Source organism: Salvelinus namaycush, chromosome 7 (genome assembly GCF_016432855.1).
Source record: "Salvelinus namaycush isolate Seneca chromosome 7, SaNama_1.0, whole genome shotgun sequence".
NCBI classification, from domain to species: domain Eukaryota; kingdom Metazoa; phylum Chordata; class Actinopteri; order Salmoniformes; family Salmonidae; genus Salvelinus; species Salvelinus namaycush.
Genome location: NC_052313.1, coordinates 19,765,389 through 19,777,904, shown reverse-complemented (window position 1 = coordinate 19,777,904; position 12,516 = coordinate 19,765,389). Strand labels below are relative to the sequence as shown.

The 12,516-nt window shown below is 39.7% G+C and overlaps 1 protein-coding gene across 1 annotated transcript in view; it reads left to right on the top strand.

Moving 5' to 3' along the window:
* Positions 1-12,516, top strand: part of vopp1 (VOPP1 WW domain binding protein) — an 89,611-nt gene that overhangs the window by 58,371 nt on the left and 18,724 nt on the right. The gene's annotated exons all lie outside the window — the stretch shown is intronic.

Genomic DNA, 12,516 nt, shown 5'->3' with positions numbered 1-12,516 from the left:
AGGGTAATGTCCTCGCTCCCCCTCTCAATTTAATGGACACCTGACCTTGTCTGTTTGGAGCGATTGGAGAGGTTGGTTCACTCTACTGGCAGGATCTGTGGATATAATGGTTGCTTATTCTGATAGTGCCACGTCAAGGCAAGCTGACTATATAAAGCCAGTGGCAAGTTGAATCCAATTCTCAAACAGATGATGAGGAAAGTGAACAGGGGTTACTTGTTAAACTTCACTCCTGACCAATGTCACTAATGACAGTACACTGTCAGGGATGTCTCTCTAGCATTCATAAGTACAGTTGAAGTCGGAAGTTTACATACAATTAGGTTGGAGTCATTAAAACTCGTTTTTCAACCACTCCACAAATTTCTTGTTAAACTATAGTTTTGGCAAATCGGTTAGAACATCTACATTGTGCATGACACAAGTAATTTACAGACAGATCATTTCACTTATAATTCACTGTATCACAATTCCAGTGGGTCAGAAGTTTACATGCACTAAGTTGACTGTGCCATTAAACAGCTCGGAAAAATCCAGAAAATGATGTCATGGCTTTAGAAGCTTCTGATAGGCTAATTGACATCATTTGAGTCAATTGGAGGTGTACCTGTGGATGTACAGTCATGGCCAAAAGTTTTGAGAATGATTTCCACAAAGTTTGCTGCTTCAGTGTCTTTAGATATTTTTGTCAGATGTTACTATGGAATACTATATTGTCAAAAGGACTTTATTGACAATTACATGAAGTTGATGCAAAGAGTCAATATTTGCAGTGTTGACCCTTCTTTTTCAAGACCTCTGCAATCCGCCCTGGCATGCTGTCAATTAACTTCTGGGCCACATCCTGACTGATGGCAGCCTATTCTTGGATAATCAATGCTTGGAGTTTGTCAGAATTTGTGGGTTTTTGTTTGTCCCACCCGCCTCTTGATTGACCACAAGTTCTCAATGGGATTAACGTCTGGGGAGTTTCCTGGCCATGGACCAAAAATATCGATGTTTTGTTCCCCGAGCCACTTAGTTATCACTTTTGCCTTACGGCAAGGTGCTCCATCATGCTGGAAAAGGCATTAATCGTCACCAAACTGTTTCTGGATGGTTGGCAGAAGTTGCTCTCGGAGGATGTGTTGGTACCATTCTTTATTCATGGCTGTGTTCTTAGGCAAAATTGTGAGTGAGCCCACTCCCTTGGCTGAGAAGCAACCCCACACATGAATGGTCTCAGGATGCTTTACTGTTGGCATGACACAGGACTGATGGTATCGCTCACCTTGTCTTCTCCGGACAAGCTTTTTTCCGGATGCCCCAAACAATCGGAAAAGGGATTCATCAGAGAAAATGACTTTACCCCAGTCCTCAGCAGTCCAATCCCTGTACCTTTTGCAGAATATCAGTCTGTCCCTGATGTTTTTCCTGGAGAGAAGTGGCTTCTTTGCTGCCCTTCTTGACACCAGGCCATCCTCCAAAAGTCTTCGCCTCACTGTGCATGCAGATGCACTCACACCTGCCTGCTGCCATTCCTGAGCAAGCTCTGTACTGGTGGTGCCCCGATCCCGCAGCTGAATCAACTTTAAGAGACGGTCCTGGCGCTTGCTGGACTTTCTTGGACGCTTTAGGTGCAATCTTACTGGCAGCAATATCCTTGCCTGTGAAGCCCTTTTTGTGCAAAGCAATGATGACGGCACGTGTTTCCTTGCAGGTAACCATGGCTGACAGAGGAAGAACAATGATTCCAAGCACCACCCTCCTTTTGAAGCTTCCAGTCTGTTATTCAAACTCAATCAGCATGACAGAGTGATCTTCAGCCCTGTCCTTGTCAACACTCACACCTGTGTTAACAAGAGAATCACTGACATGATGTCAGCTGGTCCTTTTGTGGCAGGGCTGAAATGCAGTGGAAATGTTTTTTGTGGATTCAGTTCATTTGCATGGCAAAGAGGGACTTTGCAATTATTTGCAATTCATCTGATCGATCTTCATAACATTCTGGAGTATATGCAAATTGCCATCATACAAACTGAGGCAGCAGACTTTGTGAAAATTAATATTTGTGTCATTCTCAAAACTTTTGGCCACGACTGTATTTCAAGGCCTACCTTCAAACTCAGTGCCTCTTTGCTTGACATCATGGGAAAATCAAAAGAAATCAGCCAAGACATCAAAAAAAGAATTGTAGACCTTCACAAGTCTGGTTCATCCTTGGGAGCAATTTCCAAATGCCTGAAGGTACCACATTCATTTGTACATACAACAATACGCAAGTATAACCACCATGGGACCACGTAGCCGTCATACTGCTCAGGAAGGAGACGCGTTCTGTCTCCTAGAGATGAACGTACTTTGGTGCGAAAAGTGCAAATCAATCCCAGAACAACAGCAAAGGACCTTGTGAAGATGCTGGAGGAAACAGGTAAAAAGGTATCTATATCCACAGTAAAACAAGTCCTATATCGACATAACCTGATAGGCCGCTCAGCAAGGAAGAAGCCACTGCTTCAAAACCGCCATAAAAAAGCCAGACTACAGTTTGCAACTGCACATGGGGATAAAGATCGTACTTTTTGGAGAAATGTCCTCTGGTCAGGAAGTTAAAGCTTGGTCGCAAATGGGTCTTCCAAATGTATAATGACCCCAAGCATACTTCCAAAGTTGTGGCAAAATGGCTTAAGGACAACAAAGTCAAGGTATTGGAGTGGCCATCACAAAGCCCTGACCTCAATCCTATAGAAAATGTGTGGGCAGAACTGAAAAAGCGTGTGCGAGCAAGGAGGCATACAAACCTGACTCAGTTACACCAGCTCTGTCAGGAGGAATAGGCCAACATTCACCCAACTTATTGTGTGAAGCTTGTGGAAGGCTACCCGAAAAGTTTGACCCAAGTTAAACAATTTAAAGGCAATGCTACCAAATACTAATTGAGTGTATGTAAACTTCTGACCCACTGGGAATGTAATGAAAGAAATAAAAGCTGAAATAAATCATGCTCTCTACTATTATTATGACATTTCACATTCTTAAAATACAATTTTGATCCTATCTGACCTAAGAGAGGGGATTTTTACTAGCATTAAATTTCAGGAAATGTTGAAAAACGGAGTTTAAATGAAAAACGGAGTTTAAATGTATTTGGCTAAGGTGTATGTAAACTTCCGACTTCAACTGTATGTCAATGTTTGTATATTTACATTTAAACAGAAATGGCGAAATGAGTAGGATATTAAATGTGGCACTGCACAAATTATTTGGAATAATTCACATCACATGTTTTGTCAATATTAAAAATGGTTTAATATATTTTTGTATGATAATTTAAAAAAACTGGTGATTCATTCACAATTTACAGTATTCACAATAGAGATAGTCACCGCCAACATTATTGACACCGTTGATAAGGGTAAGCAAAAAAGACAGCATAAAATACAAATACTGAGCTATGCAAAACAATTTTTTGAATGATATTTTAAACTAATGCAATTGTTCAAAACAAATTCTTATGAAGATGTATCAAAATGATTGGCACCCCTAAAGATTCGTATACATAAAATCAAACAAAATGTATTAACGTTCTACTTTTTTGAAAGCATCTCAGCCTTCCATAGTTTCACTAGTGTATAAAGAGACACATGTAAGACACATGTAAAATCCATTTGTCATCCATCACCATGGGGAAAGGCAAAGAACTCACAAACTTAAAGAAAAATGGTTGTCAGCCTTAGTAAATCAGGCAATGGGCATAAAACAATAGCTAAAATAACTAAATGTACCACTATTAGGTCAATAATGAGAACTTTAAAACCACTGTAAAAGTGCTAAACTTTCCTGTTCTTGTCCACACGCACAGTGAGGAAGTTGGTTCTGGAGACAAAGAAAAATTACAGAACTTGGTCGCATCTTGGTTACCAAGTCTCTTACAATAGGCTCTTTGGAAGGGTTGACAGAAAAAAAAGGCTTTTATTGAGAGCAACCAACAAATGTAAATGCCTGGCGCTTGCTAAACGGTAGTGGCACTTGGATATGAACCAGGTGTTATGGACATATGAGACGAAAAGAGGTCTTTGGCCACACAGTGGTGGGTTTGGCATCGAAAGAAAGATGCGTATGCAGAAAGGTACCTCATACCTACTGTAAAATATGGTGGAGGATCTTTGATGTTATGGATCTATATTGCATCCACTGGTCCTGGGGCCCTTGCTGTGGGCCAAAAACTCCATCCAACTTGATTTATTTTTTTCAAATAGCTCTTACATTTAAAAGGGCATTATCATTTTCTCAATTACAGAGTGTTATTTTGACCTCGTAGTGTGAAAATATTGTTTTTGACTGCACTGCCCTTTAAGTCAATAGCATCTGCCTCTGCCAGGAGGCTGAAACTTGGCCACAAGTCCATCTTTCAGCAAGACAATGACCCCAAGCACACATCAAAGTCCACAAATATATGGTTAATTGACCACATAATCAACATTCAGTCTCCGGATTTAAATCCCATCGAATTGAAGAGGGCAGTCAAGTGCAGACTGAAGGATATCAAAGATCTGGAAAGGTTCTGTATGGAGCAATGGTCTAAGATCCCTCCCAATGTGTTCTCCAATCTCATAAAACATTATAGGAAAAGGCTCAGTGCTATTTTCCTTGCAAGGGGAGGGTGCACAAATTATTGAAAATAAGGGTGCCAATAATTGACTTATCTTTTTGAGAAAAAGTTAAGTAAGAAAAATGATCTGTTAAACAGGCTCTTTCTCTGAGCAATTTTATTAGTATAAAATAATACAGTATAATTCCCTTTTTTTGGCGCATACAATATAGCTATATAGTATAATCAACTTTGTGTTCTGTAATCACATGAATGGAGAAAGAAATGAATGTTAAAGATATCCTCAATCTAATCAAGAACACATACATTGATTGAGGACAGTATTGTCTGTCAGTTGGTAGATTAAAACACAAAGATTGTCACACACATTCTTGATAGACACAGGCTTCTCTGCATATGCCCTGCTGTTACAGTGGCCCTATCAACTGCCTGCTACCTAGGCAGCACAGGGCTGGGGATTGGGGTTAGGCTGACAGCGTTCTGCCACTGCGGCAATTTCCCCCACCTGTAGACCTTGGTAGACGCCCGTCACTGTGGTGGTATGGGAAGTGCCGTCAGTGTACTCTTTAGCCAGGTGTGCGGTGAACGGGATTTTAATCTTATACTTTTTTCCTGCCATTTTCACCGTGCAGTGATGGTTGGCTGGGACAGCCACCTCTACACTCATTGAGTGGCTGATGGTTTCAGTCACAGAATTGCCGTTTGTGTGGGTTTTCTCAGATGTGACGGCGACACTAGCTGTAACAGAGATTATTGGTATCCCTACTGTTATGGAGGTGGATATGGTCAGGGAGGAGGAGGCGCTGGTCTGCCAGGTGCTCTGTCTTTCTGTCCTCTCCTCTAGCTGCACCGTCTGCTTCACTGAGTGGCAGTTCTTGTTGGTGGCACTGTACTCTCCCAGCGCCACCGGTGTTTGGGAGAGTGTGACCAGTTGATCGACATGGTACTCTACGTTGAAGATTCTCTGTGTGTATCTCTCCTTTTTCAGTGTTAGCAAATCAAAGTCCCTTTTGTATTTTAACTCTTTGCCATTCAAAGGAAGAAAGAATATATTTTTGTAAACGGATCCTATTCCATAATGATTTTTTGCAGAATAGGCTTTGTTCTTGGCATGGGGTGCGATTGAGTTTGTTGGAATAGACCTTGAGAATGCTCTCCATTGCAAAAGCTCAAGGTTCTGCTCGTTAACTAGCAGATCAAACTGTGTGCGTCGGTCCTCCTTCCCATTGCAGGGGTTATAGCAGTATGGTCCTTTGGAGGGACTATAATGACCAGTGGACCAGTTACAGCCCTCGAGGGGGACGCAGATATAGTCGAGGCGTTTTGCTGCCTGGTTATAGATGCTCACTGTCCAGCTTGGCAGGGACCCGGTCCATCTGACCCACTTCAGATGTTTGTTTTCTCCGAAATTGGGCCGGATCAAGCTCCGCAGCTTGAGAGAGGCTTTTGCTTGAGTTTCTGTCTGGGCTTCTGTGGAGGAAGGTTTGTTGATTATTTAGCGTTGATTCTTGAAGAATATGAAAGCCTCTTGTATTCATTAATGGTGCATTCAGCAGAATGGGGAAAGAGCTTTACGTTCTTCATGCTTTCCCAATCCTTTTGAATGCACTGCTAATTGATACAGTGTGTTACCACTAGCATTACTACATTTTCCAAAAATGCTAGCAAGATTATTCTGGACATTTCTAAACCATAAAATGTATATAAAAATGATTCAGCATAAAAAATACCCTAGGGAATTCGAAAATAAGCTTGACCAAAAAAACTATCCCTTTAAAGAGTCCTTCCAGGTGACTACCTCATGAAGCTAGCTACTTTGAAGAATCTTAAATATAAAATATTTTTTGATTTTTTAAACACTTTTTTGGTTACTACATGACACTACATGATACTACATATGTGTTATTTCATAGTTTTGATGTCTTCACTATTATTCTACAATGTAGAAAATAGTAAAAATAAAGGAAAAACCCTTGAATGAGTAGATGTTTCCAAACATTTGACTGGTACTGTATATCATTAATTTAAAAGTACAGAAATGGATGTACCAATCATAGATTTCCCCTTTTAAAGCTAAGGAAACATCACACATATTTTCCCATAGAGCCCAACAGTGGAGGTCTCATAATACCTATAAAACCTAGCGGTCAAACAGGGAAATGGTTACAATCATTTTTCCATCATTCATTTTTCCCATAAATTTTAGAAACACATAAAATATGGGCTGTGTTTCGTGTATTCTTACCCTGGCGTGACGTTTTGATAACCATTTAAATCTCTCTCAGATAAGGAGACTTTTATCAATATATTCGGCTCTATTTACTCTCAGATTCGAAAATGCTAATTAGCATCAAAGTAAACATCATGGAAAACTACAAATCCCTGCTAGCTCTTGCACATCATCTCCAGCTGACACCTTTGGTAACAGGTATTGTGTAAATTTAAAACTTGCACAAGACAGTTCACAGAATTGTCAATTTTAAAGATATTTTGCCAATTTATTAATTACTACGTTTAGCTAACATTAGATAGTTAATCCAGAGATTCTTACCTTTGCATCGCTTCGTCAGTCTCATCCAAATCATCATGGCATTTGTAGTACTTTGTGATAGCCACATTAGCAGGTAATTAGCTTTTAATTTTTTGGGGGGGGTATATACAAATTATTATATTGATAAAAGTCACCTTGTCCGAGAGAGATTTACACGGTTATCAAAATGTCTCGCCACGGTAAGCCTACACGAAACACAGCCCTTATTTTAAGTGTTTCTAAAATCCCCTATGGAAAAATGAATGGTAAAAAAACGATTGAAAACATTTCCGTGTTTGACCGCTAGGTTTTATTGGTATTATGACTAATACTGTGGTACAGAGAACATACAATTGGCATGCTGACTGCAGGAATGTCCACCAGAGCTGTTGACAAATAATTTCATGTTAATTTCTCTACCATAATGCCGCCTCCAATGTCGTTTTAGAGATTTTGGCAGTGCGTCCAACCGGCTTCAACCACAGACTACGTGAATGGCGCTGTGTGGGCGAGGGGTTTGCTGATGTCAACGTTGTGAACAGTGTGACCCATGGTGTGGTTATGGTATGGGCAGGCATAAACTACGGTCAACGAACACAGTTGCATTTTGTCGATGGCAAATTGAATGCACAGCGATCCTGAGGCCCATTGTGAAGCCCATATTTTTTAAGATATCTGACCAACAGATGCATATCTGTATTCCCTGTCATGTGAAATCCATAGATTAGGGCCTAATGAATTTAGTTCAATTTACTGATTTCCTTACATGAACTGTAACTTTTATTCAGTGTTTATATATAAAAAAATTATCTGTCCATAATGTCCATGAGTTTCTAGTGGATAGACCACCAGCGATAATCTGAAGTACCCAAAAAGGACACTAGATGTCATCTGATAAAATTCCCTGAAAAACATGAAAGTGACCAAAATTCTGGTAAACTTAAAGTTTCCAGTAGGGGCCTCCCGAGTGGTGCAGTGGTCTAAGGCACTGTATCGCAGTGCTAGCTGTGCCTCTAGAGATTCTGGGTTCGAGTCCAGGCTCTGTCGCAGCCGGCCGCGACCGGGAGATCCATGGGGTGGCGCACAATTGGCCCAGCGTTCTCCGGGTTTGTCCGGCAGGGATGTCCTTGTCCCATCGTGCGCTAGCAACTCCTGTGGCAGGCCGGGCGCAGTGCACGCTGACATGGTCGCCAGGTGTACGGTGTTTCCTCCGACACATTGGTGCGGCTGACTTTCGGGTTAAGTTGGCATTGTGTCAAGAAGCAGTGCGGCTTGGTTGGGTTGTGTTTCGGGGGACGCATGGCTCTCGACCTTCGCCTCTACCGAGTCCATACGGGAGTTGCAGCGATGAGACAAGACTGTAACTACCAATTGGATACAACAAAATTGTGGAGAATTTTTTTAATTTTATTCCAGTAATATACCCTCCCTTTGCAACCCTAGTATTAGCAATCACTTTGGTAGTTATCAATTGAAAGTTGAAAGCCATTATTCAAAACCAACAATACAAAATGAGAAACTATGCAGCTATGCATAGCCAGATGCACCACATATAGACAGAACACATCACTCACCGTCCACTGTGGTCACAATGCTCTGAGTGACATGGTGTGAAAGCTGCATGTTCATCAGCTCTGGGGGTTCTATACCAAGAGAACATTGCAGCAGAAAGCCACAGGCTACAAAAGCTGTCAGTATCATCTGAAGGATAAAGAGGATGCGGAGAAAACGCACAAAGAATTAGACCTGACATCAATCCATATTGATGGAAGTTTGAAACATATTTTTGTAATGTAAAATAGACATGTTTAGATGGAAAGAACTTCCTATTGAACAGCACTCTGCATCACTCACCTTTACAAATGAAGTCTTCGTTCCTCTCAGCTTCTTGTCAAGATGGGGTTGACTCTCCACAGTAACTCCACAGCTTTTATAGTATATTGTTGGGTTAATGATTTGCTGTTTCATTGGTTTGTTATCTAGGTTAGGAAAAAAACTCAGTTTGAATGAAGTCACTTGAGTCCAGCCTTGATTTGTTTTTTTAAAACTGATAGACATCACTAAGATTACGTTATCTGAATTTAATTCCAGAGTTTCCTTGTTGTATTATTTACACTGATAAACTGACATAACACCCAGCCTAAATGTACATCTGTAGCATAACAATGCACACTGTTCCTGTCATACTCATATGGTTAATCTGAGATGAATACATACATTTGATTAATTTTAAATTAATGGTTTATAGCCATTTATGCTTGAAGAATATAACTTATAAATGCTTTAGTTTAACAGTCTTACTCCAAAACCCCAATACAATTGTGACTAACATTGCATAGATTCAAAGCATGGTGGTTAAAACTAATTTTTATCAAGGATGGTCAGTCCTTGCAACTACAGGTCTGTCTATGAATGAGCCTATTAGAGTCATTACATTTCTACAGAAAGCTGTTTACCAAAAAAGTGGTTGGTTATTGTTTGAATCCCAGATTGCATTTCAATCAACTGTGGAAGTGAGCCAGAACATTTATCAGTTGTGTGCTTTCACGTCTTCATACACACCCTGCCACTCCTAGGTAATCTGACTTCCTTGTTGCTCAATCTATTTTCCAGTGAATTCGTAAAATATTAACCATTGATAAGAAAACCCATCTTTCCAATGAACACAAGTGACACCCAGGCAGCGTTTAGACAGCCAGCCCAATTCTCATCTTTTTTTCACTAATTGGTCTTTTGACGAATTACATCAATATTTTTTCACAGCTGATCTGATTGGTCAAAATACCAATTAGTGAAAAAAAGATCAGCATTGGGCTGCTTGTCTATACGCAGACATAATGATCCTTTTAAAATGCTTTATTACATCTTGAAGTGAGCCAGAACAACATCATTGTTTTTGTTGTTCAATCTATTTTCCAGTGAGGTCATACAATGTTAATCATTGATTGGGAGAGTATCACTCTCCTCAAGCAACAATATTTTTTTCATTTTGAGTTGGAAAATTAAAATATGCTTTAACTGAACAACTTTATATATAAGGGTGTTTTCACACAAGTTTGTTTGCTATACAGTAGTTCGAATCAGAGTTGGATTATTTGTCACGTTGTATTTTTTTCATTTGGTCTGGTTGGCTTCACGTTGTCAAATGTCAAACAAATTAAATGCCTAAACAATACCACGTATTTTAATGTGAGTAATTTATTTATTGGACAAAAATGCTCACGTTAAATCCATATTTGATCCGGAGGCGAGCATTACTTGTGTCCCAATCTTCATATTACTTCAGCAATAGCAGCTGTAATAACTGCTATGTGCAGTGAATAGAGGAGACCCGTATCTGCATCAGATATCAAGTTATGGTACTGTGTGCTGCATTTCATGAAATTCTCAGTCAAACGACCAATAATACTGTGCGCCTTTGGTTCTTTTCCTTAGTTTGGACTACGTTTTCCCCTGCAGCGAACTGCACCACCAACCTTTTTTTGCGCAAACCATGGTGCATGTTTGGCGCACACCTGAGTGTGGATAAAGTGTTCACACCTGTCCAAACAAACCTAATTTAAGCTCCAAACAAACTAGGTGCAATGGCCGCCTAATTTAACAACATGATTGCATCAAAAGACATGTGCACTGTGCCATGAGTGGAAATGATCATTTCAGAGACATGTATAGATTGTTATTTCTGTAGTTGGCTCTTTGTAAGACCTTATAGTATTCATCTTTTGATGAACAAGAATCTCATGGGTTGGGGGTTCTTGTTTGTGCTTCAATGTGATGAATTAAACAATTAGGCCTAAGCTGTGAGTTTTGCTGTGCTCATTGAGACATGACTTGCTACAACTAGAACTCTAAAGGTAATCAATACAGAACAAACTGAGTGGATTTGGTTCAATCTGGTGTATTGTGAAAGCTCAGCAGAGTGTGATTCTATTGCTTCCAGGAAGTACATGCAGTATATACTTCTTGATTATGCTGATGCTTTAGATTCCCTTCCGTCAAATGAAATCACAGCAAACCACTGATTGTGGCTCGTACAGAGCATTCAGAATAACTGTAAGCACCGTTAAGAAACGCATGGTTTTATTGAAACATATAGTGCAGTATTGCATTTCAAGGGGCAATCTGCAGGTGCATTATCCATTTTTGGACTTCTGAATTCATTAAATGTACCCTGAATTCATTAAATGTAACTTATAAATGCCTCATGAGCTTAGTTCAACTGTCGTACCCCATCAGATCCCAAATTATAAGCTTGTTTCACTCCAATATTTGTAAACAATGTTTGCCTTCAGAAAGTATTCAAACCCTTTGATGTTTTTTTGTTGTGTTACAGCCTGAATTTAAAATTGATTACATTGAGATTTTATGTCACTGGCCTACACACAATTAATACATTTTAAGCTGAAATGTCTTGAGTCAATAAGTATTCAATTTCAACCACTTTCTTATGGCAAGCCTAAATAAGTTCAGGATAAAAAATGTGCTTAATCGAAATTCTATCAAATTCTAAATGAAAATGAAACAAACCTAAAAAGTAAGTTCTGTTGCCATTGTCAACCCTGTAAAAATAGCCTACATAAAGCCAACAAATAAAAACAATGCAGCATGCAGGTAGAAAATATCCTGCTGAAATAAATATCCTATAAATCACATTGGCTACGCATGGCCTGTCTGCAACGAACATGAATGAACTCCAGCTAGAAAGCCTGCAACATTGTATAGAATATTCTGGACCCTCAGAGTTTCCAGGGCCTGTGAGCTCAAGACAGACACAGCTATAGGCTATTTGCACAAAGGGATAAGGGCATCAGGTAGGTCTATTTTATGACGTTTCCACTGGATCAGAGCATGACATTTTTCCCTATCATGCTGAATGGTTATCAGAAGGGAGAGAGCTGGAAAGATTTTCAAATACATTGAGGAACAATTGTCATTCTCAATGGATGTAAAAACATTTTGTCAATCAGGAAGATCCAATGTCATCTTGGTAAGCAACTCCAGTGTAGATTTGGCCCTGTGCTTTAGGTTATTGTCCTGCTGAATGGTGAATTCGTCTCCCAGTGTCTGTTGGAAAGCAGACTGAAACAGCTTCTCATCTAGGCTTTTGCCTATGCTTAGCTCTATTCCCTTTTTTTATCCTAAAAAACTCCCTAGTCCTTGCTGATGACAAACATACCCACAACATGATGCAGCCACCACCATGCTTGAAAAAAAAATGTGTTATTCAGTGATGTGTTGGATTTGCCCGAAACATAACGTTTTTGTTTCAGGACAAAGCTAATTTCATTTTTTGCAGTTTTACTCTAGTACTGTATTTTTAACAGGATGCATGTTTAAAAAAAAAAATGTTTTCTTCTGTATAGGCTTCCTTCTTTTCACTCTGTCATTTAGGTTA